Consider the following 26,684-nt stretch of genomic DNA (forward strand, 5'->3'; position numbering starts at 1 on the left):
AAGACGCACAGGAAGATCGGAGGCACTTGGAACGGATCAAGTTGCATAAACGATTGTCGGATGATCGCATTTAATGTAAATAGAGGTTAAGAGTACAAGCAGTAAGTTAGGCGGTCTTGTACCCTCGGTTGGTAACGTATATACGCGAAATACAATAAAACGTTCGATATACGAACACTATTTTACGAACAATATTATCCAAACGTTCTTCCATTCGAACGCTCTGCTGTCCGAACTTTCTATTGTACGAAAAGAATATGTACTTATCGTGTAACCATTTTCCTATTAAAACATTCTGCAATATGTTATCATAAATTCTCCTTGCGCATATATTACTCAACCGAACGCTCAGGTGAAATGGTTCACATGCTCTTTTGAAGTCCGCTGTATCGGTCTAATCAAAAGAAACTAATTAATAACAGCATAAAACGGTACAGTTTATTCTGTCATAAACGCTTCCACCATTGTGGTTTTCTTCGTTCATAAAAGGTGTACGTTCTAAGTAATAAAAATACGAGTTTTATAAGAACATCTATACACATCGGTAATAACTTACGTGCTTCTTTCCCCGTACGATCCTGTCTCCCTATTTGTTTAACGAATATCGTCGACGAAATGTCTGTAAATTATTGACCGTTACGAATAAACGTAAATAGCAGCGTTCGAGTTGCCGGATGTCATTTTCTTGACCGCCATTTCCCCGTTTCTTCCTGCAAAAGGGTAAACTTAATCGTGGCAGCGGTTCAAGCTTTCGAATATTCACAGAGGGAAGTAAATCGTTATACAGGATTGGTCGATAACAGGTGGTACAACCGGAAGGGGGATGATTCTAGATGAAAAATTATAATAAATCGAAAAAGTAAACTAATATTTTCTCAAATATTTAAATTCGATTTCCTCAAAAACAAACCCTCGTACGAGAAAATGTTATCGCATATTTTCGACTTATTTTTTCCACGTAGAACGTTCTCTTTTTAGTTCTGCAATTACCGAGTATCGTGTATAATAAGAGCGGTTGACGCTCGAGGGGATGGGAATCTACGACGCGTACGATTCTGTTCGTCGAAGGACAATTCATCCCTCGGGTGAATTTCGAATCCCTTCCTCCGGTAGATGAACGTCTCCCTTTTTGCGTCGTCGGTTCTTTTTTCCATCGAGCGCGTTCCATCCAAACGGGCACCGCAGAAATGCAAATGGCGAATTGTTCGCCGACCGCTCGCTTTCAATGTCCACGCTTGAGGTGTTATTCTTGTCCGTGAATTACCCTCGAACGCCTCGCGCTGACACTCTCCGAATTAGCATACCGACCGTGAAACTGGAAATCGTTTCACCGCGTGGCGAGTCGCGTTCTCGAACCGTGTCATTAGGTCTGAAGAGATAAAAGAGCAAACGACCTTTCGAAAATCAGTTCGAAGCGAGTCCAGCCGAGTCTGTTTCGCACCTAACGTTCAGGCAAGCTCGATAACGGATCGGTTTTCTGGAAAAAAAAACGTTTTCGAGACGATTTTCAGTCCCTCAAAGTTGATTCTTGTACGTCCGATTCCGATTTACACCGATCGATTAATTAAAGAAAGAATTAGAGAAAGAAGACCAATAATATTTTTGTACTTGAAGATGTAAGAAAAATTGCTACGAATCTTTTATTGAAAATCGTATTTAATTTATTCGTTTTACGCTTCAGCCGCTTTAATTCGCGAGAGTAAATTGCCCCCGCGATTTCCCGGTGCCGATTCTTGAAACTGGAATTCGATCCTTGGAAATTACTTAGATAATTGCGTTCGTAAAAATTGTTTGAAATTTATTCGCCGTTTTACACTTCGACGGGTTTTAATTCGCGAGAATAAACGGCGAGGAATTCGTATGACTTTCGTCGTAATTCTCATTTCCGTCTTGTTCTCGACTATAAACTTAGTAGAACTTCCATTATAAGAACCTCCGTTATTCGAATGTTCAACCATCCGAGCACTCTACTATTCGAACCTCCTATTATCGGAACTGAATTCTTTCTCGCGGAGTGCTCCTTTTCTTATTAAAACATTCTTCCACGACCGTGCGAAATATTTATTGCAGGAGTTCTTAAATTCTTAAATTAATAGACTTAACGAAACTTTTCCTTCTTTATTACCCTCCGAATTCGTATCTGCAAACTGAAACACTCTTGTCTACTTCTGATCATTCTGTCTTAAAGATCTCGCTGGTCTACTTTGAAACTCGAAGGAGACGAGAATCGTGCACGATACTTTATACGTACATATTCTGTAAATTGCAGGTACGAGAGAAGAAATTATTAATAATTCATCCGTTATAGCATATTCATCATCTAGTTGTCGTATTCAATCACGTGCTCGTTCCTTATTATCCGGCGTTTAATCAAAACAGCTTCGCATCGAAGATGATCGAATTATACGGATACGTGCAATTTACTTCGTACGATATAGATTGTAAATTTGATATTTATTGGTCTTTAGGACAATCCCTGATGCGATATACAAAGAAGAGGAAAATATCAATTTCGAATGGTAGTATAGATCCTTGCTTTATGGATGTTGCATTCTTCGGAACAACCTTGATCAAAATTAATGGGTCGAGTCCAAAGGAGATTATTTTCTAACAGTGTCCATGTTTCCAACGTCGGAACAAAGGCCAAAGTTCCATTAACCTTTTGACTGCGGCGCGTTCTAGGAAGAATCCATCGACATAGATGGCGCGATCGTCACATGCCTGTCGCTGAGACCATTCTTACGGTTTAAAAAAATAATAAATGCAAATAAATTAAAATATCCAATTCCATATCGAATCAATTGGTAAAACAGTAAAAGGTGTTATAGTAAAAAAAATTGCAGAGGGCGTAAATTTACACTTTTCGTATATATTGATAGACTTGTGAAAGCATATATATACAGGGTGTTCGGCCACCTCTAGCAAAAATTTTAATGAGCGATAGTAGAGGCCAAAATAAGACAAAAATCAAGAATACTAATTTGTTGGTGGAAGATTCGTTAAAAAGTTATTAACGTTTAAAGTGCCGCTCTTACTGAATTTTTTTCTCGAAAATGCGCAAGATTTCGGGGGTATGTCTATTCACCAAAAATGACTGTAATTGAACCCTACAACCGAAAATAATTTTTCCACAACGATTTGCAATTTTTTAATTTTCTCGAATAATTTCACACCTTCTCTATTTTTTTTCTCGAAAGTGGGCAAGATTTCGTGGGTATGTCTAATGACAAAAACTGATTGTAATTGACCCCCGCAACCGAAAATAATTTTTCCACAACGATTTGCAATTTTTTTTCTCCGTTGAAAAATTTAGGCACCTAATTGGATTTTCAGTAAGGAATTTTTTTCTCGAAAGTGCGTACGATTTCGGAGGTATGTGTAATGATAAAAAATGATTGTAATTGATCCCCGCAACCGAAAATAATTTTTTTTAAACGATTTGAAAAAATTTTTTTCGCCGAAAAATTTCAGCACCTACTCGATTTTTTTTCTCGAAAGTAGATAGGATTTTGGAGGTATGTGTACTCACCAAAAATGATTGTAGTTGACCCCCGCAACCGAAAATAATTTTTCCAGAACGATTTGAAATTTTTGAATTTAATTGTTAATAACTTTTTAACGAAGCTTCCATCAACAAATTAGTATTCTTGATTTTCGTCTTATTTTGGCCTCTACTATCGCTCATTAAAATTTTTGCTAGAGGTGGCCGAACACCCTGTATACGTCTTTAGCAGTCAAAGGGTTAAAAGCCAATAATATATAACTTGAAATTTGGTAGTCGATAATCTGGATCTAGATACCATAAACCTGTCTATAGATCTATCCTTTCAACGTTTTTCTTATTACCGTTACTATTAATGCATCTTTTATGTTTATCTCGACTCTGGTTTTCTTTTAGCTTTTTGTCTGTCGTACGAAGGAACGGACAAGACATTTTTATCGAATAATTGCATACAAGCTTGGATTTCTGGTTGTTCCTCGAGGATGTACGATTCGTTAAACGATTGTTGGGCAATTAATTTACCCGCGTTATTCCTGGTTGCTGGCCATTTTGCGTTTAATATTTCCTCTTTATACGCTCGAGCGTGGCGAACGCGCGCGGCTCGACATGCGGCCGTGCAATATTACGGTTTATGTCTTCGATCCGTAAACAGGATTACCGCACGGTGTAACTATACATACGCTCCTATCGACTATTATCATCTTCCGCTCGAACCACGTTACGGCATTAAATCGCCGTACACCTGATCGGTCTCTTACCTTAAGCAGTCGAGAACAACGAACAAGACGGGCATGTCACGTGTCCATTGCTTGCACCATCGAAAAGTATCGTAAAAACCTGCGAGTTTCGCGGGACAATATAATATTATTAATTTCATACTCGACCCCCGTTTCCAACCATTTACAGTTCTGTCGATCCGAAACAAAAAAGCAAAGAAACACCTTAATTATAAAACGGGCACCATCCACCATATAAATCCTGAAGGATTTTTTTTTTTTTAACAACCTGCATAAAACACTTGCAGGTAGCCGCCTATTCGTCCGGTACGCTCGAAATCCTTCGTTTCGGTCGTTCCGAAAAATCGGCCAGATGTTCCTCCGGGTCGGTGGTAAATAAAATTCCAACGAGACGTCCTAGATATTGCTGGTCCGGCATATCAAATCCAGCGCAGACCGGAGCTATGGGCCCGTTTAATTAGCCAAATAGCCACGAAACGTTGTTAGCACGTGTTTCATCGGAAGGTTGTTCGTACGACCAAGGGTCGGTCCCAGCCGGTATGGGACTGATCTATGTTAATTGCGGGTACAACACTGTAAACAGAGGTAATAAATAACTGGAAGGAGATGGCCGAGGACCTGGACGGAGCAGGTACCTACCTAACTGCCCGGCAGTTACAAGAGAATTAGGATTACACGCCTGCGAATAATAATACTGTATAAAGTGTTTCCCTGCGTGTGACACGGGGGACACCATTCGTAGACCATTCGTGGACAGACAATGGTCAGCCGGTGGCGGGTGGTGGCATTGTCCTGCCAGTTTCACCGAGAGTTTTGGGGTGTTCATGGTCATCTACGAAAAAGCAGGTGCTGCGCGTTCATCGAGTGTCCTATTGGGGGTCGTCGGTCAACGAGGGCCCTCTGCGCGTGTTTCGTTCACTTTGTGACCGTTTCTTTCTCCGTTCCCAGCGCTGTCCGGCTATGGGACTAACCGGTGACTGGGTGTCACTCGACGATACGACTCACGGTTAGCAGGTTGCTGGAACCTGTCCACGCATCCTTGATCCTGGAATCCATTCCCGTTCCGCCGCGATAATTATTGATACGATATCGATGGGGCTGGATTTCGATGATCCGCCTCGGGACTACCCAAGCATTCGTATTTTACAAGATTGCTTACGAAGGCAGATACTTTAAAATTTTTATTCGGGATTCCTAATTCTATTATATTAGTAGAAATAAACTTTCGAACAAAAAAATGGAAAAATTCAATATAAATTGTGGATAGTATTCAAATTTGTTTTCCTTTAGTGGGGTCAGTTGTCATAATGTGAAATACTTTTTTTTATACACGTGTTTCACTTGCTTGCAAATCTTTTATGAAAACTTAAGTATTATGAATTTATAGGAAATTTTATGCTCTTTTCACTGGTAATAGTCCAATTTAAAATATAATAACTTTTTTTTACTGAGGTCCTCGTTTTCCATATTAGGCTCATAGTACTCGTAATATGGAATACTATATTTATATTTATATTTGAAGAAATAATCGAACCAACACTTACCTTATTACGTGTAATAATAAAATTGATTAATAAGATACAGTGTAGCATATTTTTGCTTGTAGAATAATTTTTTAACATAGCTCATCTATGAAATTGTGAGAACTATATCTATGAAGATTTACGAATGTAGTTGATATATTAAAAATCTAATTTAAGCCAAAGAAAATTACATCGTTTGGAAATTATTCGTTGGCCCCAGGGACCACAGTGATTTATCAGTGCAATTCATTTTTGTTAGCAAATTACGTTGAACTGGACTGTCGCTTTTTTTGCAATCTCATAGATGATCTATGGGATTGCGTTAGGCGACCGGGGCCGGGCATTTCGAAACATTGATATTATCACTGCATAAAAATTCCAGAATCAACTCGGCCGAATGTTTCGGGTCATTATCATGCTGGAATAATCACTACGAGGGCATCTTCTTCGCGGCGAACGGCAGAGGTCCAGTTTATTTGTCAAAAAACCGCCCTCGGTTGCCACGAGGTTGTCACTTCCAAATATCACGGTTAGTTCAGAGAAACCGACGTTACAAAGGAAATGAAATATTTTTGCGAAAATAACGCATCTTCGTCAAACATCGCGAGAAGCAAGTTTCGTTAGCGATGGTCGTGGAAAAATACAATGTAATAAAACTTTTAACGCGTACTTAATCGCAAATGATCAGGTTGAATCTCAAATTGAACAGGTAGTACGTGGAAAATGAAATAATAAACGTTTCACCGACCGGAGTCGTTGATGTTGCCTCGAAAATTTATCGTCCCCTGTTTAAACGCCTCCAATTAATGCAGCCACCTCCTGGACGCGAACCACCAGTCGTATAAACGGATTTACACATCGTATTTTATCAGTGTATTTCTCACGATCCGGCGAATTCCCGCCGAAATATATTGCCGTGTCAGCGCGATGACGTTTACGAGGCTAATCGCGTCCGCGAGAATGATCTCGTCAAACCCGGTAACTAGACAATCCAATCAGTCGGCAGTTCACCGTCCTGTCCGAGGAGGAATCGTTCTGTCAAAATGGCGGTCGTTTTTCCCACTCTGTCCGAGATAGTAATCGCAGCCCGGAGCATTCCCGATTCCCATAGTTTCGTGCTTAGATAGTTTTTTCGGGCTGGTTGTGGTTAGTCATTAAGGCTTGGCGTAAACGCGCCACTCGAGGGCGTCCCTCGTCCCATCGACGCCGACGTTCTCGCCGACCGACGCGAACGAGAAAGGAAAAAGGGACACGCCGCCATCGGTTCACGGAGCACTCTCTAATTGCGGCTAATTTCGTTAATTACCGTTGAACCAACGCGCAGCGAGACCCACTAATTCGGGGGTCCTACATTGTGTCTAGACTTTAAACAACATTCGCGCATCCTGCCGGCTCCGACGTCGATCCTCTTCCTTTCATTCCTCCTCCGTCAATTAGCTTCGACTGTTCCTCTTTCTCACGGGTTTGATTGTCGATGCTCGCTGGGACAAAATCCTGCGAACCAAAATCTGTAATTATGACATTCTTCGCGCAAGACCGATTAAGGGGCTCGATGAAATTGATGGCGAAATTAGATACTCGTTCGTGGCCCAGAGGATCGAGAATTTGTTCTCGGTCAGAAAAGATCGATGACTTCACTGGTATACAAAGTACAGAAATTGGGATTAGGAATCTTCTCTGTAGAAGTTAGATCCACTGTATGAGGTTTCGGTTTGTGTTAATAATTGTCGATATCTGGGCGAAAAGACATAAAATTTATCACGATTTCGTCGCGAATTGGCGTTCGTCAATTTCTAGCGTAAGCAGCGAGGCGTTCAAGGTTGAAATATTCTTCCGTTGTTTGCAAAGAAACGCTGCTTCTCGACGGATGTAGAGTAGAAAGGTTGTAAACAACGGTGGTCAGCGGAGAAAGTGTAGAGAGACTTGTAAAAATAAACCTGTTGGTTTCTTCTAATACGTATTGGAATTCTTTTCTTCGAGGTGGTATTATTTCCTTCGTCGAGCGGCTGGTTAATAACGAATGCATTCTGCGAATTATACCGAGTTAGTTCGAGCAACGCTTATTAAATTTTAAAAATGTCACTGCAAGAGTTACGTTAATTTATTTTCTAAATAGTAACCAAAATATGACGCCCGCTCACGTGACCGTTTGCCTCGTTTACGTTGTACGCGATTATTTTCGCGGTAAACGCGATCCTAAGACAAACGATCCAACGAAATATTTATCCCGGCCGAAAACGTGAAACTTTGAAGCAACTGGTGGTTACCTGTCCCGTGGCGGTTTCCAAAGTACCAGCAACGACAGTGACGCTAACACGCAGAGGGAGGAGGATGGTCGTCGTGGAAAGAATGAAAGGCTTAGAGGGATGGGTGTCCGTAGGACGTAAAAATACTCGTTCCTCCTAGACAAAGGCCAAAGAGATCCTTCGACGTTTGCGGCTCGCAGCCACGAGGACGCAAGAACAATATTTTACTTTGAATACCGATGGCCAGCACCTGCTGGTGCCGAACAATTCTACCACCAGGTCCAGCTACCTGACGTACCAGCAATTCTGCCAAATTTCTCTCTCTTTTTGCTTCCGCTTCTTGCGACTCCCTCTCTCTCTCTGCTCGGTCGTCGGGGGGGAAAAAAGAGAAACCGAAAAAAGATCGGGATCATCTTCATAACCGTGAACACAGAATCCGAGAAACTACGGACAATGAAGCTTCGAGTCGATTCACTCTTGGACAATCGTTCCTCGGGCTCGTCGTTTCGAGGGAAACGCTTTCGAAAACTCGAAACGCGTTTTCAGATACAAAGTAACGATTTTTAAGTGAAGATTTTTGTCACGGTTTCGTTAAATTATTTTACTATGTCTGAGAATTTAGAAATAGTTAACAAAGTAATAGAGAATTTTACCTGTTACCTATGATACATAGTCTTGCGATCGGAGTTTTATTAGTCCAGAAATAGAGTATAACATTTGTCTCTTTAAATCTATTTGTTTAGACGTGTGATAGCTGCTACACCCTTATTATTTCACGAAGCTCAGAAACGTCACCCCATTTTTCAAATATTTAGAAACCATCAATATGAAGTTGACAAAGTGTCGCGAACGGTCTCGAATTAAATCTCAAGGCAATCTTTGAAACCGAAACTTCCATAGGGTAGGGGATCTCGCGTACATTTATTTACCGGGTGGCCGGCAACGAAACGAAAACGGTCGCATCGAAATCACGACCAGTTAAACGAGATTTATGATTTCCAACAATGGCCGTCGCAACAATCTGATCCGTTGGTAAGCCCGGGCGGCGCGAAGGAATCGGTAAGAAGGTCGACAGCTCGTGTTCGTCGAATAAGAAGGGTGAAATGAACGGCGCCCGGCAGTCTGGTCAGTCCGGTTTCCTTCCGGTTCAAAAGTTGCGCAGCCGAGTGGCCGGTGGCTCGGGTCTCCTCGTCTCTCGTACGGGTTTTCTCTTCCTTCTCGCCTCTCCGTACCACTCTCCTCCCTCCTACCCGCGTTCACCCCTTTGTCAGAATCCTCCCCGACGGCCCCCGACGAGAGAACCGTTCACCTGGTAACGAGACGCGTTGCGTGCGTCTCACGCAATCGGGAGAACGTTCTTCGAGAGGGTTGCTCCGACGATTTCCACCCCTGTTGCCGCGTACGTGCTCGACGCGCACGCAACGAGGACGACCCTCGCGGCGGAACGAAGGGCCGAATCCTCTGCACGACCGCGAAACCCACGTAATATTTCCGACAGCCGACGTTCGTGAAAGACGAGCGAGACCGAGGTCAGGTTTTGGCCCGGTGAGACGTCGACCGCGACGTCCTCGTGACCGAAACCGAGCCAGGGGTTAGCTATGGGCGAATGAGTTATGCCACCGCGAATTACGCGAGAATCCACTCGCGACGGGGACCCAGAACGCGAATTCTTCGCGGGATTGTTTCGCCGGCACGTTAATCGCACCAGTTACCGACGTGTCGTTTCGACGTTTTTTGTCGATCGTCGTATGCTTCGTGGCGGGAGATCCTTGATTTCCGCGGCCGTTATCGAACACGTGGAAGTATTACGATTGGTCAGAATTTGAACCCCTTCCATCGTCTTTATTTTTTTGGGGGGTCTGAAAATGGAAAACATTGACCGATACGATTCTGTGTGTATGGATCACTGATAGTACTTTGACTACCCCCAATTAATTCTGCGACTTTTCTCTGTGCGTTTCCCTCTTTGAGGAGCTCAATTATTCTTATTTTTATGTCTTTTGAATACTTACTTGTTCGTTGAATGAAAGACTAACTTAGTTGATGCCTCGAATATAAGAGCGTTTGTTTACATTTTTACTCGTCTTGTGTTCAGTAGAACTAAGTTACATTTCATTTTCCTTCTACGTTGTCTTTAAAAATGAAAGTTTGTGTTATTTCGTAGTTAATTACTTCCTACAAAACTCCCTTGCATCGATCTGGGTTGTAATTATATAACACAGCAGTTTTTCGTAAAATTTGTATCAATGCATATGATCGCATTTCTACCAGGAATTGTATTCAGAATTCGATTACTCTAAAATGTTACTATTTCCTTAAAAAGACATTGCAAACAACGATATCACACTCTAGACGACGTTGCATCCGCGTGACAGCGTTCGCTGCGCGGCTATGCCCGTACTCAGCGCTCTGAGAGTTACAGAAGAAGAAGCTGCATCGTTAGAGATCGTTCGTACAAACGTTCCTCTCGTTTCCCGCGTTCCACGATCGACCAACCGAAATCAAACGGCAACCTGTTCCAACGCTCCGTTTCAGCCGCGGGTAAACCGCCTTTTACTGCCCGTCGTGATTTCCATAGGATTCACCCCGAATGTTCGGCGTTGGAGCACCGGGCAACGGTTCATCGTGCGTGGCAGGGAAGATTCTGAAATCGCTCGGATAGTTGCAGAGTAAAACGATAGTAATTCGATTTTACGGCGGCTAGGTCCGCCAGCCCCGTCCAGATAGAATCGTTTCGGGTTCCCAAGCGTCGGCGCGGCTTTTTTCGCGCTGTCTTTTCCCACCGTTAGCCGGCTACCGTGTCGCTGTTTAACTCTTTGTAATATTTCTCATAGTTCAGGACACGGTCAGCAGCTCCTCAGCGCCTCAGCGACGACGAGGAATGCATGGAGCCGGGCGCATACCGGAGAATCGCGGAACGTTTTGACGACCCCATAAAACCGTACGGACCGACGAACCACCTCTCGGCAACCACACCGACGTATTCGCCTCCGTTGGCTACCTTTTTTCTTCTCCCTCCCTCGATAAGGGATTCCCTTCGAGTTGACAGACCGAGTTACACGAGTCCCGACATTCCCTTTCTTTCTTCCGCCGTTATTAACATGCTAGATAACATTGAAAATCGAAAACGTGGACCGAACGCCACGCGGAAGCTTCGTCCAAAATAATTTTTTTATTCTTTTTATTTTCGTCGATCGCCGATTCCAAAGTACGTTTCGCGGATAGTTTATACGGTTACGAGGATAATATGTACCGAGAACAATCCTGAGGTTGCGAGCAACGACAGTAGACGTTGGAATACACCGGCTATAACTCGTTTTATTATATCGTATAATTTTATCGAGCGGGAATACAGAAGCAGGTATCCGCGGTATGAAAAAGGTGACAAGCGCTGAGAATTAAATTTTACGGGAAAGGTAACGTTTTAAACGACTTGGATGGAGAGAGAAGGGAAAGAAAGAAACGCAGAGCTTTGTCAAAGATTTTTAATAATATTCCAAGTTTTCGAAACCCCGAGTTCCGTTACAATTTATTCCGCTTCCTCCGTTAGCGAGCAAACTATGTTAGAAGTCTTCGTTCCAAGTAATTTTTCTGTCGCTGGAGTTTTACGCGCCATACGTTCGCATGGTCATGTACGGTGAAAAGGCGTCACGCGTGACACCCGTATTTTTATTGTCCATCTTTATTGTGCAGTTGCTTTTGACAGAACGATTCATAAAGAACGATGAGTTCCTTGCAGTTATAGCGTTTTCAAAAAGAGACACGCATCTTCGCCGCTAAGAAAAAGTGATTCCGTGGAACGGAAGAAGGAATCGGTTTAAAGACACTTTACGAGTTTCCCTTTGCGAGACGAGACACCTGGCCGAAGGCCATCCACGAGTCCGGAATCCTGAAAGTGCAGTAAAACTGACCGAAGACAGAGCTGGGGATCCCTTTTTGAACGAACAGTGCCTTCTCCCTTTCGGTCCATCCATTCACAGATCCCCCCCCCCTTGCCCCTTTGTCCTTAAACAGCCGGTTCAACCCTCCTCGATCACGATCGCTCGCTTTTGACCGATGATCCTCGCCCGAGATTCATCCTTAAAAGCTCGACTGTTTTGATAAAATTATTCAGAAACGGAAACGGGATTTCTCCAAGATCTTTAGAACATCTTAAAAACATTGATAGCTAAACTCGTTTGTTTTTGAAAAATCCTAACACGAGGACCCCACAGTTTCCAAAGCAAGAACATCTCCAAACGTTCGAAAATGCAGACAAGTTGTGCTCGCGAAGAAAACCGATATTTCCTACGAACAATGGTAATCGTGTCTTTTGCGCGAAGTGCTGTGAAGTTGAAGGTTAGAGAAGGCATCGTGCCACGAAAGGATATCTCGTCGTCGTGGTTAGGTAAAGATCCCATAGAAGCTCGTCGTCCTCTTCTTGGACAAGTGAAAATAGTTGTCCACGGTCAAGAGAATCGCGGCGAGCAATGGCGGTTGTTAACGTCTCGGTCGAGCAGAAAAACCGGTACTTCAGCATAATCTTTTTAATTTATCGGACAACAAGTTTCGCGCGATACCGATCCTTACGTGCGAATAAATCGTATTTAAGTACGCGTGGTCGAGTTATTCTCGCGGAAACGTTCAGGCGTATCTTTTATTAAAACGAGCAGGGCATCGAACCTGGTTCGAATGGGAATTGTTTCGAGGGAACGTTCGTTAAAATTGGCGCGTCGTTAACGAGACACCGAAAACGCACTTGGCTCCCCGGGCGACACTCGTCGAAATTGATTTAATCCGGACGCCTGGAGACGCGAGTCACAATTTAACAGGTACCTCCTGAAAAGCAGGATATCATGCACAGGCACACCGATAAACTCTCACAGAGACGGACGGACTCGTCGAAAAAAGGAGAATGAAAGCTACGCAACGAAGACGTCTACCGGCGTCTCCTCCCGTCGGAAATCCTGGATCTTCGATCGAGTCAGGCAGACGATACGTCCGGGCGGGCGAGCGAGCGAGGCGAAGAGGGAGCGAGAGAGGTGGGCAGAAAGAGCCTACCCCTCGGAGAGGAAAGTTTACCGGAAAAATATCCGGGAAGTTGCAGGGCAGAAGCACGGCGACTCGCGCCTCTGCCCCCCACCCGAGGACCGCCGTGTCTCAGCAGAGTCGTCCTCGGCTTCTGCGCTGTCGCCAGAGCGCTATCTTTGGCCGGCCGCGTCCGCGCGACACGGTGGGGGTAGTCGGGTCGCGGTGGAGGGAGATCGACACGGCGAGCTCTCCCACCAAGCAGAGACAGCGCAGCAACGAGAGTCTGCGAGGCCACGCCCCGTCGCAGCGTCTGGTCACGCCCCGCCGCCCCCACTAGCGCGACGGCGCAGCTGCCGCTGCGTTCTTTGCCCAGAGGGGCGCGCGAGCGGGGCTTGGTGTGCTGGGCTGGACGAGTGGTGGGGATCATCGGGACACGGAGCACACTCGGGAACCCGGCGTCGTGGAGGGGTGGAAGCGGCCGGCCGCGGAGGGGCGGGGAAGCGAGCAGTTCGGCAGCGCGACCCGACGTGGGCACTTCGCTGTCCGGCCTTTCCTTCATTAAAATATTATTCTGTGCGTAGAGAGAGAGAGAGCTGCGGAGCCCGGCGAGCCTTCGCCGCCGTTTTCACGCCACGAGCAACGCACTCTCGCCACCCCCTCGTCACGGGTCTCGCATCGTTCGCGTTTACCGAGGGGTTGGACGCGGACGCGGAGTTGGTTTTTTTTTTCTGCCGGTCGGACCGCCGCGCGCTCGCCAAGGATTATCTGCAGGTTCGCGGTCCGTGTGTGCGAGCGAAGGAAAACTCGGGTGCTCGCGACCGATCGGTTGTTTCCTCACAGTGCGCGACTTTGTTCCCGATCGTTCGGGGTCTCGATTCCGTACCCTCTGGCCCGGGCTGTGGACGCGTCGCCCAGAACTCGCGTTCGAGGGAACGAGGGAAGCAACCTGCTCGACACGGTCCCGGACACGGTGCGCCGCACAGACCAACGACTCGCAGTCGGGATCCGCTTGGCTCGTCGACGAGGAATCGGTGAACCGGAAACGAACCACCGGCAGATTCTGTGTCTACTCCGCGTCGTTTTGGACAACGAGTGCCGGGAAGTGTCTCGCGGGACGTGCACGGATCTGAAAGGATACTTAGCGTCGGTGTCCAAGTCCTTTGGATTCTCGAGGGTGATCGTTCTCTTGTAAATCGACTCGTGGCCGCAGCTGAATAACTGTGTGTTGTGCTTTCGATACCAATCATTTCCTGTTTCCTCGTCGATCTGTGGTGCGAGAGAACGCGCGACAGATAAAGTGTCGGGACCTCTGATCCGGTAGTTTTTATTCGCTGGAAAAGAAAAAGTAATAATCGTGCTCGAGAGTAGTGTTTCGAGGGGTAACAGTGCAACTGCTGCTTAAAGAGAAACTGGCAGCGCGCGGGATATGAACCCAGGTACGTGATCTCTTCGCTACTGGATATAGATCCGCGTTAGACAGTGATTTGTTTGAACAGTGACAGGGTTGTTGTCCAAGTGATTCTGTCGATCGTTCCCCCTTGCAAAATCGTTGCCTCGGTCGTGAAGACCGGAAGCAACCTTGTGCTGTGACGTGAGGTTTCCTACGTCCTCCGGAAGCGATGGTGTATCGCGTCCAAGTTTCACCTACGAGTAGATCGATCCGGTGTAAACGTTTTCGTAACGACGACACGGTTGTGTTACGACGATGAAAAATTGTGCAACCGTAATTTTGGGTTTCACCCAGCGTCGTGAAACGAGACGTTCGGCTAGAAAATCGTCCTGACCTAGTCAATGTCGTTTGGCGGTCGCGAAATTAGTTTTCTTCCTTCGGTACGTGGTCTCACGCACGACGCTTTCTCGATCTCACCTCCGTTGTTCGTATTCCTCGTATGATCGTTCGCGATCATCGGCGGTCCATCGGTGAAATCCTGAAAACTGTTTAACATTCATGGAAAATACCGGATCCAGTTCCCCGGGAACGATTTCTACGGTGAAATTGTCATCTATTTACAACGTCGAGAGCGTTCTCCATCGCGGGAAACGTAGGGGTTTCGTTTCGCGTCGGGCAACGTCCACGACCGGTCGTACGGTATTTTCCCCGATGTATTTGCTTAATTGGTGCATTTGTTTACGGAACGATGCTCGTCAGCCGATAACTCCGGAGTTTAATTCGAAGGAATCCGATCATTGGTCGAGAATCCGACGTATTTACTCGGTCCCGTGTCAACAGGACACGAGCGTTCCTCCCTCGCGTCGAAATTTCAACCGGTTCTGTCGACGTTACGAGCTGTTGTCGCGAACGTTCGTGTCCCGAAGGTGCGTGCAGCGGGCATCGGAGCCCGGGAACGCAGTGGAAACGCGTGCGACACGCCAGATTTCGATTCGTGTGCAGATAAGGGAACCGGTATTAGGGGCCCTCTCGAGCCGCCGAAGCGCGATACACCGCCGCGATTTAGATATCCAACCTTTTGTTTACCAACACCCGGTTAGCGCGAAGACGGCGCCGAGAGTGGACGGAGCGATTAGAATCCGCGAAAAAAATCTCGAGAACGCGGAGTGCCCGATAACGTCCGATCCCCGTCAACTACCGCGTCCAGACGACAAGAATGCCTCCGAGTGATGCTAGCTCGCCGAGAGAAATCCCTCTTTCCGTCCATAAATCCCGTTTTCACGGTCCCCGATACTGTTAGACGTTAGTTTATGCTACAAGGAATCCTGATCGATAGCGAAATAACCGTTCTCGAACATCCGAAACTCGTGTATCCGAGAAAGATCTGTCGCTGAAAATCGCTGATGAGAGGGTACGAACATGGCATAGAATGATAATACGAATCGTCGACGTTTTCAGCGCTTGACAGCTGTAAGAACGTTTATGAAATACGTGGTTACAATGCTTACAGCGAAATTTTCGAACGATATCGAGTGATTCTTGTAACCAGAGGTGGACAAATTGTGATCGTTTAGGCTCAGAAGTTACTTGCGTGATTAATATGGAGTTACTAATTTTGACGTTTTTAGATTTGAACTTTTTTTCTTATAAAATTCTGGGCTGTGTCTTCCTATCTATGCAACGTTCGACTCTGACTTTCGTGGCGACGACTCTCCCAGCACGCGAGCCACGTCCATTCTTTTCGTTCCTGTCGTTCGTTTCACCAAATTCTCTGGTTCCTTATCATATGCTGTGCCTGGCTATTACCGTATCCGTTCGCTTTCCACTGTTCTTTTCTTCGAGCACGCGTCCAAAACCTTCGTCCTCGATCATCCCTCATTACTTAAACCTATCTTTAGTCTCATACATCTGTTCCGCGAATCTTCAAACGTCTGTGCCCCGATAGGTTAGGCTTAATAACAGCCGTGTCTGGCCCTCGCCTTTCACACCACTCTGTACACACATTTTCTTCCTTACGGTGCAATAAAAACTTTATTACTGTCATTATTATTTTTAAATTGGAATTCCATTCGTGGACACTCTCTCCAATTTTTCCAGCACATGGTGCGTCTCTCGAGTCTCGAAAGTAGTCGCGCGGTTCAAATTTCGCGTATGTATTTTACGCCCCCTGGGCCTCGTTCGATTCGTCTTCCGAAAGCCAAAGCAGCGGCTCGCGATGCGGCAGAAACCAGCCTCGAGTCGTCTATCAGAGGATTCGGGGGATCTTCCGATCGCGGAGAAATCCAATTACCCCCGGATAATAAAAGTAGCGGGAGGCTGGAAGAAAATTCAAACGTTTCGAATATAATTCTAGGACGTCTCGTGCATTTTCCGAATACCTTGAATCCCAGATGCTCTCGAGGATTCGATTCTCTGTTTGTTCCTTCCAGAGATCCATTTTTACTCGCGAGGAAAACTCGATGGGGCAAAAGAAACTGGGGTCAAGGGTACAGCGACGTTCAAAAGTATTAGGCGCCCATTCAATTTTTGGAGTATGTGTGTAATTGGCCATTGAGTACCGGCGTGAGTTTAGAATGGAATTTCAATATGAAAATAAGTAAATGTCAACTACCATTGTGTGCAGTGCTTCGGGGTTAAAATATTTATACAATTCTTGCGAAATAATATTTAAATTTTGTTGATGAATAAGACGTAGGATTGGGGTATAGTTCTGACTATATTTTATCTACCGTGGCATCGGAGTTTAAAATGTTTATACGTATTATTCCGAATACGGGGATGTATACAAACGCGTTGCAAGGAGTTTCAGAGTCGTCCATACCTAACTTGTTCGAGCCAAAGTACGAGGGGTATATTTTTCAACGAGACAATGCTCCCTGTCGCGGCACGATGAAAACCAAGGAGTGGTACGTTGAAAACACACAACGCTCCTACGTGCCTAATACTTTTGCACGCGTCTGTACTTGGAAACGAACTCGCCAATTTTCACGACCGAACTATTCAATTATTTCTCGCTGGATTCGCCCGCGAGCCGCTGGGAGCTGATCCAAAGGTCAGCGAAGCATCGCCCTCTCGACTCCTCGACGAATTATCCGTTCCGGGAGACCATTGTTAGGAGGCCAGGTCCGCGGGAAAGCACGCCGCACGCGTTTCCATAAACAGCGAATAATTCGGTGTCGCGGAGCATTTTTTTTCGCGTGACCAGCCTTCTCGTTTCGTCGTGTCCCGTTCCGCGGCGAACGGAGACCCCGTTACGAGCCTGACCCCGGCCCCAAGAGTCAAACCGCGAAAAATTCCCCACTCGGAATTTATTTCTCTAAATCGAACCGCGCGGGGGCTAATTAATCGCGAATAATCCCGGTCTCGGGGCTCGCGCTGCTTTCCCGAGCGGACCGTGTCGGCCGTGGTGCGTGCGCAATTAATTAAACCCGCGGAGTTCGCATCTGCCGTGGTTTCTCGAAAAAACAATTTACCATCGGGGTCAACGGTATCGCGTTGCCGATGTTTTCTCGCGCTGACCGGGCCTTTATGCTCGATTCCCATCGGCGCGACGCGCGAACGTCGTCAGAGTCGCTCGTGTGAACGCTCGTGCACCGAACTAGCGTTAGAATACAGTAAAAGTTCGGATTTGGAATTTAATGGACGGAATTTTACGATCCTACGTCGCCTCGACCCGATGGAATTCTTTAAAAAGATTATTTTCCCATCCACCTTGATTTCGTGTCAACTGATCGCTGGAGTCGGATTTTTTGTCATTTTTTAAATATTAAATTAACTTCTCTTTTCACAATTTTTCTTGTTATTTATAATCTATAATTTTAGAGTCCCTTTCTTTTCAAGGGACGTTTAAATTTGTTCAAATTTCGAGCACCGTTCGAGCATCGAGCGCTACTGGGAACCGAGCTTTATTCGTCGCCCACGAAGCAACGCGCCTTCCACCCGGCGACTAATTAACCACGATTGATATACGCCCGGTCCCGACTCGGCTCGCGTTAGAAAGTCTAATTGCCCGGTCCGCTCGGAATCGCGGCGCGTTATGAAGGAATCTCGAAATTTATCGCGAACGAGAAGCCCGCGAGGCAAGCGCCGATACGATTGCGGGGAGTATCGTTCGAGCGCGTGAACGCGACCCGGCGATCGTCAGCGAGATTTTTGGCACGAGATTGCGCGAGCTTCACGGAAATTAGAAAGTCGTAATCGCGGGACGATCGTAGGTGTTTCGTGCGTGGAAAGCGCCACGGACGATAGCTTATCGGGTTTCAGCGGTGGGAAGGGAATCGAAGGGTGCACGATCGGGATATCCCATAATCTCTGCTGCCTGAATCCTTTATGACCGTTCGGGGCAGCTGCGGCGATTTCTTCCTCGGTGTCTATCGATACGATACTTTTCAGTTATCCTCAAAATATCTCGTATTATCGACAACGAAATTAAACAGATTTTATTTGTAATTATTGTGGATGTTTCGTACAACCGAGGATGAAAAATAATTCTTATTTATAAAATATCTAAGCTCAACGTTGCTGCGTGTAAAAATAAAACAAGACGTCAAAGTGCATAGTGTCATAGATAAATAAGATTGGACCAGTGCAACGAAAGTGTGTTTAAGGGAGAAACAAATTCCAAGAAGTCGATAGACTGGCATAGGAATAAAATTAATGAGTTAAACGGCATAGAATCGATTCATTGGTTAAATTTATCCATCGGGCGACCTAGTCCCCTCAACTCGGTCAACGTTTTGCGTAAGCGTCAAGTCCGTGATCCTTGGGACCCAGCGATACATCGAATTTATCATTTTTCAGCGCTGAGAACTGGTATCGGAGCGCGCTGAGAGAAAAAAAAGACACCGCGTCGCCGGAATTTTTCACGCAACGATCGCCCGGTCGTGAATGTTGCTGCAATTTGTTTATAAGAACGAAGGGTGGGGGAAGAACGTTCCCCAGGGACTAATTAATCGCCGCTAGTACAAACGTACAGGACGTATTCTCTCTCTCTTGGAGTGACTTTCTCGATCGCACGCCCGCCTTGGAAACTAATTAGATCCACGAACTGCGCCTAGATTTTCGATCCATCCGCGTGCAACGATTATTTCGTAAGCCGATTAATTAAGGAAACACCGTACGACGGTTCGTTAATGCGAGTGGACGAAAAATGCTTCTGGTTAATAGCGAGTTCTTCGAAGAAGATTTTTCAGAATCTTTGGCTAGCCTCCGGTCCACGTTGAAAAGTGTTTTGGACGAATTGTATACACACGTAGAGCGTAAAATAAATACCTGCAGAGCACAGAATGAGTAACTGTAAAATTATCACGTGCACCGTTAGATTTTAACGAGCTGGAAATGCCATTTTGCGAAAGCAAAGCGACGATCGAAGCAACGAAGTATTTACATATTTCAAGAATTTTTATAAATGTCACGAATGACAAAAATGGTTGTTTTTTTTTTGGTTGTTGTAACAATAATAAAATGGTACGACGTTGATGAACCGAGTAAATTTATTGGCCATAAGCGCAGGTATACCTACCTGCTTTGGTTAGCCATTAACGTTTCGACCACGTGGCGGTATAGTCCTCGGCGCGATAAGTAATGCTACAAAACAAAAGTAAAGAATATTTATAGGAAAACAATACAAAACATTGTAAGTTAGTAATTGTGGAATATGAACAAACTTGTACGATCGCGTGGAGATGTACGTACGTAGCTTATTATGCGAATAACTGGCATTAGATAAAATGGAGTAATTTAACTGTATAGCCGTATTTTCAAAAACTTATTAAAAGACAAATTAGGAGTCTTCGTCTTCCTCCGGAGCATACATTACTTCCCAGTAATTGTCATAAATTTGCCTACCGTTTAAAAATATTTCCCTATTGTTTGCTCGTTCTCCCGTCTTGAATTATCTATGGCGAAGCGCAACCTCAAGAACATTATAAAAATTCCCTCTTTTCTAGCTTAAACTACGTAAGTGCCTCGAGATATAAGAATATCGCTCCCTTTGTACGGATGTGCAACGTTGGGGATCGATACGGCGACAATTCAGATTTACTTAAAGGCAATCGTAGCTCCCTTGGATCCAATTTACACAAACTGTTAATATTTTCTGGTTACATTGCTATTTGGTAAATCTTGTTATTCCACGATTGTGCTACTTAAATTAAATTCTTAATAAAAAGTATAATACTTTCTGCTTCAACAAAATTTTATTTTAAATTCGACAGGCCCCGTTGCGAGTTAAATTGTATTAAAAAATTGTTGATATTCCCGATGAAACAAAATGAACGAATAAAACGTGTTATTAGTTCGTAGTTAACCGTTTCGTAAGCGTTTCCAAAGAGCTCCGGGTGTCTCGTACGAAGAGGTTCGGGTTGAACGAGCACTCGCATTCTCGGACGAAATATCACCGAGATGCATTTAACAGTTCCCAGTCCTTCCCGCGATAAATCATTAGCGATTGGTGGAAGGAATATCGCTCGGTATAATATATTATCGTCACTCGGGCCATAATTTAGACTCGCGGAAGAACGGGTCGACGGTGCGCAATTAAAATAGTAATAATTTATTATCTTGCCGCGCGAGCGACTCGTGTTTACGCGCAAATGTAACCGCGGACACAATATCCGCCCGGTAATTGAAAGAACGTACCACGGTCCCAAAAATTCTTCGTTCACGAACACGGGGTGGTCGTACGGGACACGGTGGATTATCGTTATCGACGCGACGAGCGTTCCACCGACGAGTTATATCGTCGCTCTCGTAGCGGGTTCCGAATCCGACGGGCGCCGCGCATTGAAATCACCGTGGCGGACCACCAACATAGCCGGAAATAGATCTTCGTCTCGTTCGAAACTGAGGAGCCCCGTCGGTGCTCGGCCATGGTTTACGCGCCTTTCATTTATTTTCGAGGAGAAACTCACGGCATGGTTTCGCGCGTCCAGTTCCACGAGATCCGCGCCGTGAATAATTTTGTCAACATTAATGTCCCGTAGGCGTCAAATTATCGATTCCGATGGTGCTTTCATTGAATATCCACGATTTACGACGAGGAAAGTAAATGTATGTTCCCCCGAGAGAACGATGGACGATTTCATAACCGTGTTTCTATCGATTAGATATTTTAACTGGATCCCCAGCGACGTCTAAATGGTATTTATACGCTTTCCTCCGGCGGCATAATTTTTAAATTATTTCCGGCGTCTTAATTATCGTCGAGGGGAGGGAATGTATTGAAATACCGGTGTTAGTCATTGTCAGTACGGTATATAATGATACACGATTTCGCAGAAAATAATACACGAATTCCGTCGCGGGTTTCTCGTCCCGGACCAAATCCGAAATTAGTCGAGCTACGTGTTTCCGACGACACGAAATGTAATCCAGTTATCTCGGGTGATCAGGGTCCATTAAAACGGCCCTGACTACTTTCTCTATCTGAAACGATCGACCGTTTAATGGACACCCCGAGTGCTGGGTTTGAGGCCGGTTTTCGATTTGCGCCGATTCAATTAAAAACGAGGGTGTTCATTCTTTGGCTCGCATTTACCACGGACAGCGTTAATTGACGCGACGACCGTGATCGTCGAGAGGAAACAAGTAAAAAACGAGAGACAAAAGGCGCTCGAACCAGTATAGGCGGACTAAAGATTTCCCAAACGTTGGCGGAATGCCGTGTCGGCTTAAAAATTACGACCAATGCGAGCACCGAATCTTTTTCCTTTTTATTTTTCGAGCAAAAGAGCCACACCTTTTGTTCTGAAATCACGGTTCGCGTTTGCGCAATTTTTAAAAATATGCTACGACAAGCCTGTTAATAAACATCCACGTAGTACGTAATTTCTCGTACCCTTCGAGGCGACTAAATCGTTACAGACGATATTTTTATCGGTCCACTCCATGTTATTTTCTATAGATTCCACTCATTTGTAAAGTATCAGGTGACACAGTCGCATAGAATCCTTGAGAAATTAATTGGTCGGAGACGTACTATTAAGCAATCGAGGCTTCCACGTTATTTTTAAAATTCCTTCGTAGTTTAACGTGTGATATTCCGACGATTTTCGTCGTTATTAGTTTACGTTTAAAAACAAAATTTAATCGCAGAGGAATGCTACGCGTAACCGTGTGCGTGTTTGAAAAGACGGGAGATTGGTTAGAATTCAGTGTTTTTCACCTCGAGCGCGTCGCGTAATTCGAGGACACGCGACGATCGTAAATTTTTAACATCGTTGATTAAGCATCGAAACGTGGCAGAACTCGAGCTGGGTGGTCGACTGTTCGGATCGTTATAACCCTTTTATCACTGGTCATTACTATTTGGTCGAAATAATTTCGTTCCGCGTTTCTGCGCGGTACGACTCCGAGCATCGTAAATTTGCATTTTTAGCGATAATTTTTACACTTTCGTGACACGTCGTTGGCTCGAAACCCACGCGGACTCTTAACTCGTTGCACCGCGTTCTGTATTTAAATTCATAATCATTCCCATCGACGATAATTGATATTTTACCATGCGCCGTTGTCGGATTTCCATAATCTCGCGTTGCTTGATTTTTATTTTCTCCTTCGTGGAATAAACTGTTAACTTAACAGGCATTGTTTTTAGCTAATTCTGTTCATTTGTTCTTCGTTCAGGTATTACATAAATTTAACAATCGAAGTATCTTTCAGTTTCTATTGCTGCAAGTTTAAACTAACAATTATGTCAATGTAATTATTTGAAAATTCATGTAATCCTAAAACAGATGTTTTTAAAAAAAACATTAAATAGAATAATTCAGTCGAGATTGAGAGTCCACTTAAGGGTTACGCTTTGGAATAGGAAGAACATTATTACAGTATTGAACAGTGATAGAATAAAATAAAATTTTTTTAAATACTATACACGTTCTAGTATGAAATAGCAAAGTAAAGTCTGTAACTAAAATTAAATTATAAAATTACCTACAAACAGCATTGCAATGGAGATAAAACTGACGCAAGTTATCGTAAAATTATTTTATTTCTCCGTTGTCTCTTTAAAAATGGCCATCATCGAAAAGTCGCGGGCAGGGAAAGAGTGCTCCTCCGCGACGAATATTTACTGTCGAGGATATTGTGCATCGAACGACCTTCCTTGCTAATAAGCACAATTTGTAATGAAGGGTTGACTCGACCGTTGATTAAGAATTCCTGTTTCGTGCTTGCTTCTACTTCTCGGTGCCGTTCGGTGGCTTTCGAAGCACCCTACTCCTCTATTCATAAGGAACAGAGGTACTCCTCCCCCCCTTTCCCCGTTACGTCCCGATTTGCATGAAACTCCCAGAAATAAGCTCGATTGATCAACTAGCGTGAGTTACTTTCGCGTGGCTGTGGACGCGATCGTAAACGTTGCGTCCGATTATTTTCTATCCGCGACGTCAAAGCTTTGCCTTTCGTGTCCCCTTCGTCGTTTATCCCTACCCGCGGGCCCTTATCTTCTCCCATTTTTCCGCCCTTTGCCTCTAAAATCCGACCGCCAACGGGGCATTTGCATAACGCCGCGAACAAGAGACCCAGACAATCGTCTCCCGTGGCTCCGCTCCTCTCTCTTTTAATAAGCACCTTTACTTTATTCTCGATTACCAATTCTTATTTCGTGACTGGTCTCGGTTTTCCTCCGCGGCACACGAGCCACCCTAATCTCGTATTCATAAAGCTCAAAGGATCCACCGTCTCTCTTTCTCTCTCTCTCTCTGTGTCTCTGTAGTTCCTTCTAATTTGCATGAAAGTCGCAGAATCTCCGTCGAGCGAGAGGAGGAGGCGAGGAGTACGCACGAGCCGTGCCCTTCGTCGTTGGATCACAATAGAAATAGATCTTCTCCCATCCAGGGTTCAGCAGCCGCGTTTACGCCTCTGCGTGAGCAATCTTCGACTCCTCGCGTATTATCATAAGGTATTGACGCAACACGTGCCGGGCATTTGTCCGATTCGTCGGCACGTTTTGACGCGTTTCTGCATTCTGAATGGGATTCGGTCGACACTGCTTGAAAGGGTTGTGAAAGGGAACGGAGGAACGATTTTGGTTACGCGCCAGTTGACGCGCGTCTCTTCTGGGGTAGCTTCTCGGTCTTTGCCCACTCCATCGTCTTCCACAGAATTGTTGACACCTCGTTAATTACCTCTGCTCCAAAAATTACGATTCTTACCACGTTATACTTCGTCTATTGCATCTTCTATTACTAATATATTTACATTTTATTTGCGTGTTCTTGCATCGTAGAGAAAATTGACAAAATTTTATTTTACAAAGTAACCTTAGAAAGTACAGTTTCAGCAACCTGTTATCTAGATCTTTTTCACATCCAGAGTTTAATTCTCTACCCACAAAGTATCTGCAAACTTTATAAATACGTAGTAGCAAGAACACTCTTGAAATATAATTTATCATCGTAAAATATTCCTGAATATATCGACTCGCGTTTACATAGTCATTAGAGACATTGGAGCAAAATGTGCGATTTAGCGATCCAGTTCTAATAGTCTAACTCGTGTTGGCGGAATTGATATTTGAAAGCTAAAGTCTGTCGTAAATTTATCTTATATAAAACCATCGACTTCGGGCGTATTGTATCGTAAAATTTTCCTGCACGATCGCGGAGGGGCTTTCTGTGAATCGAGGACAATTACGAAGGACCGAAAGTGGTCCGGGATCGGTAAAACAGGTATACGGGCAGCAGGCTTTCGTCGAATTTATTTTAAAACCTTCGAAATCACTCTACATTCCTACACCCTTGTTAACATTCGCGCGGAACTATCGCCGAGAAAATGAATAATCGCTCGGACATTAAATCGCTGCTCGGATTATTATTTTAATTCCGCCGTAAATGTCGACTGTTCCGATCTGGTTGCGCGGCGATACATAACGAAACGAAGATAATGTATATTTCGTTATTTCAAGAATTCCGAAATGTGAGTCGATCGTGTCGATAAATCGCAACTTCAAACGAGAGTACGTAATATAAATGAAACCGGAGTACTTTTGCAAATGTATAAGGAGAGCAAAATTAAAGTGGAATTTGTATTTAGAGCGTAATATTATCATGGGAATACGAAAGAATTTTATTTCTCGTAATTAGTTACCATTTGAACTAAACGTTCCAGAATTCTTTAAACAATTTTTAATATCGTAGTTATCAAATATAGCTGCAATAATATTTATAATTCTTGGGATTAGTGAAAGTGTCTTATTATAATATATTTTATGTCGTAAACGTATGAATACTTCGTTAAGCCATTCTACCTGTGCCATTTTGCCCGTCTTTGCTCAATAATCATAGAAAACCAGATTACCAAAGCCTAGTCGATATTTTACGATGCACTGTCAAAAATGATCGTCTCTAACGAACAAATCAAGTCTGAAAAATGGCTTTTAAGGGCGAGGGTGTTCTCAGGGGCCCAGAGTTTCTTAATTTTCGGATCAGAAACCCGACAAATTTATAGAGAAATTAAACGTGGAATCGAAGAAATCGTTTTCATGGGTATCGCGGCCGAACAATGCAGATTTCGAGAAATAAACGGGCAAATGAAATTCTCGATACGTTGGAAGACATCTATCCAACCAGTTTTCGAGATCTCGTTGTGTTGCTCGAAATCTACCTGGAATAAGCAGCGCGTTCTTTACGATACCTCCGCGAGTGTCCGTGTTACCGGACAACGAGGGAGAGCCATGAATATGACTGAGACCCAGTATTAGGTGCCTTTATGTCGGCACAATGCCGTTTATTATCATAATCTATTATCGCGGCTTACGTGAACGTGCTTCGACTGGTCCGTTACTAACGCGAAGCTGGGGTTGCAGCCGATACAACTCGAATCCTTTCACGCTCGTTACTTGATGGCCCTTCAGGGATTGTCCTTGAATTTCCTTCTCTCTCTATCTTTTTCTCGAAACATCGAAATCGACGCGTCTTGTTCCCCGGTTATCGGCCCATTTTAAAATCCCCTCGAAGCTTGCGAAACGATTCAAAGAATTCTTGATCCACAATTTGCCAAGTACAAATTACAGTTACGCTTCGAGGGTTATTAAATTATACGCAAGGCGATTCCTCGCGTGAAAGTTAAGTAGAAAGTATAAAGTAACATTTTTTCGTACGGGGGAGGGAACTTTATTTTCGAGGAAATCGAATATTGTTCAAGTAGCTAGCCAATGCTACCTCTGTTTATTTATAAAGAATTTTAAGACGTTAGGATGTAAAAAGTTTTAGACGATGTTCCTTCGACTAAATTGGTAATTAAGTTTCTCACCCGATGTTTATTACTGCGTTT

The 26,684-nt window shown here is 44.5% G+C and overlaps 1 protein-coding gene across 2 annotated transcripts in view; it reads left to right on the forward strand.

Annotated features, from left to right (window-relative positions):
• LOC122401920 (zinc finger homeobox protein 3) overlaps positions 1-26,684 on the forward strand; it is a 201,144-nt gene that overhangs the window by 119,934 nt on the left and 54,526 nt on the right. Inside the window, exon 1 of one of the 2 annotated variants that reach the window (XM_043404342.1) lies at positions 14,328-14,454. The exons of the other annotated variant lie outside the window; for it this stretch is intronic. The gene's annotated coding sequence lies outside the window, so the exon portion shown is untranslated. Of the gene's footprint in view, positions 1-14,327; positions 14,455-26,684 lie in introns of those variants that run through there. 2 annotated transcript variants of the gene reach the window in all.

Source organism: Colletes gigas, unplaced genomic scaffold (assembly GCF_013123115.1).
Source record: "Colletes gigas isolate AHSC1104 unplaced genomic scaffold, ASM1312311v1 Colletes_gigas_Sc00030, whole genome shotgun sequence".
In the NCBI taxonomy this organism is placed as follows: domain Eukaryota; kingdom Metazoa; phylum Arthropoda; class Insecta; order Hymenoptera; family Colletidae; genus Colletes; species Colletes gigas.